Source organism: Hipposideros armiger, unplaced genomic scaffold, assembly GCF_001890085.2.
Source record: "Hipposideros armiger isolate ML-2016 unplaced genomic scaffold, ASM189008v1 scaffold_365, whole genome shotgun sequence".
In the NCBI taxonomy this organism is placed as follows: domain Eukaryota; kingdom Metazoa; phylum Chordata; class Mammalia; order Chiroptera; family Hipposideridae; genus Hipposideros; species Hipposideros armiger.
This window is the reverse complement of record NW_017731715.1, coordinates 1,507,429-1,509,427: the sequence shown is the minus strand read 5'-3', so window position 1 is coordinate 1,509,427 and position 1,999 is coordinate 1,507,429. Positions and strand designations below refer to the sequence as shown.

Here is a 1,999-nt window from a genome sequence, read left to right as displayed (position 1 = left end):
ATCTTTCAGTATAATTATGTCCCTAGTATTGCATGGGATATGCTTATACTAAAAAAAGATTCATTGTTTATCTGAAATTCAAATTTAACTGGGCATCCTGCATTTTTATTTGCTAAACCGAGCCACAAATCTCTCATCCCGACATTCTCCCATCAGCTGCTTTGGGGCTTCAACCATGCAATGAAGTGACCATCCTATAAAGTCACTGCTGACAGTCAAGTCTTTATAAAGATGCATTAAATTGTAAATTACCTATCAGGTGCATTCTCTGTAAAGAAGCTTCATTTACTTTTTCTTAGGTTTGCAACAATAACATTTATCATTTGAAGGGACTTCAATTTAAAGCCTTAAGATTAATAAGAAAAAATTGTTAATTGAGAAAACTTCAACTTGTAGCAAACAGTGGAGGTTTGAACTTTAGGGACAGCTGAATGAAATTTGTGAATTTTAGAGCTCTTGCCTTTGACACTGAGAGCTGGTCAAATCATACAAAATCATCCAACTCAAGAATATTCTGCAGAGCAGCATGGGCATTACATTATATGAAAATTAAGGACAACATGTCCATTTTCTACCTGTAAGCGTGCCTTCTCCAACTCTAACCACACCCTGCTCCCAAAACACGAGCCCACACTGTTCCTTCTCCTTGTATCCCTATGTCTGCAGATGGAGTTACAGCTATTGGAGTTCCAGAGTTTGGGGCCCCGTTATTATTTCCAAACTACTGCAATCCCTTAACTAGTTTCCCCGTGTCTGCTTGCTCTGCATTCTAGAACTTCTCAACTCTAACTGCATATTAGAATTATCAGGAACATTTTTCTTTTAAATAAAAAATACTCATGCCTGGGCCCCACCCAGACCAACTAATATCAGAACATCTGGGGATATGGCCCAGGCGTCAGCCCTCCAGGAGATCCTAATGTGCACCCAGGCTTGAGAACTACTGCTTTACTTCAATTCATCCTTCCAGGTTCATCTATTTACCGTACAACTGATTGTGCTTTATATGGCTGAACAGGTCCTTGTTTAAAACAAACAAAATTATACAGCAAACATTAATAGTTTTCCTTTGTCCATCAAAGCAGGCCTCAAGTTTGTAACTTATATTTAACCATCTCAAAATCGATCCTTTCCCTGACCCCTACTATTCTCATACCTTAACTTGATGCTCCCCTCAAATTATCCTGTTGCTAGCCTCCAAGCTTCCCCACGTTATTCCCTTTCACGCTGCCCTGTCCATCTGGGATGGCCTCCTTATCCCCATATATCCTTCACTCAACCTTCAAAGCCAATGTCCAGTGTCTCTTCTCCCTGAACTCCACCTTTAGGGGGTGTAATCTTTCCTCCTTATGCCCGTAGGGGTTGGTGTACCTGCCCTGGACATCCTAATTTATATATTTGTTTTCTCTCCTGCCCTGTAAACAGCTTTTAGGGTGAAGACTGTGCACCATACACTGGAGGTGCTCAGTATTTCTGGAATTCTTTTGCATGCGACTTATAATATTTGAATTGGTCACTCAGGAACTAGGCTGTCTACCCACCCTCGTTTGTTCATTATAAAGTGTGAGCTGGACTGGGCTTGTGCTGTTTGGCATTCTGGCTTCAGGGTTCCCCGGTGAAGAGAGAAATACGGAGGTGACGTAAGAATAGTAACGGAATAGCTCAAATATCTTTGATCCACAGAGCCAAGATTAGAGAGTTTCTCACACTATGCAGGGGTTAAGATGGAGAAAAACTTTATTAAGACGGTGGCTGGTTTGGGCAACAAAGAGAAGCAGCACCAATGACCTGAAATAAATCTTCATAGCTAAAGTTTCAACGCATGAGGAATCGTTTTCTTTCCAAGTTAAAGCACTAGGTTTGCTCCTGAGTACTTGCAAAGCACTTGTTTGTCCATCTAGGTAGAAAGGAACTTTGTAAGCAGCGAAGGGTTGTAAACTTTCTAAAGTGTTGAGATTTAGCACAAACTTGGCTGGGTTTGGCTGGAAGTTGGGGGTGG

General features: G+C 41.2%; 1 protein-coding gene across 1 annotated transcript in view; it reads right to left on the bottom strand.

Moving 5' to 3' along the window:
- The window catches only part of LOC109393132 (serum paraoxonase/arylesterase 2-like), a 27,933-nt gene that overhangs the window by 25,313 nt on the left and 621 nt on the right, over window positions 1–1,999 (bottom strand). The gene's annotated exons all lie outside the window — the stretch shown is intronic.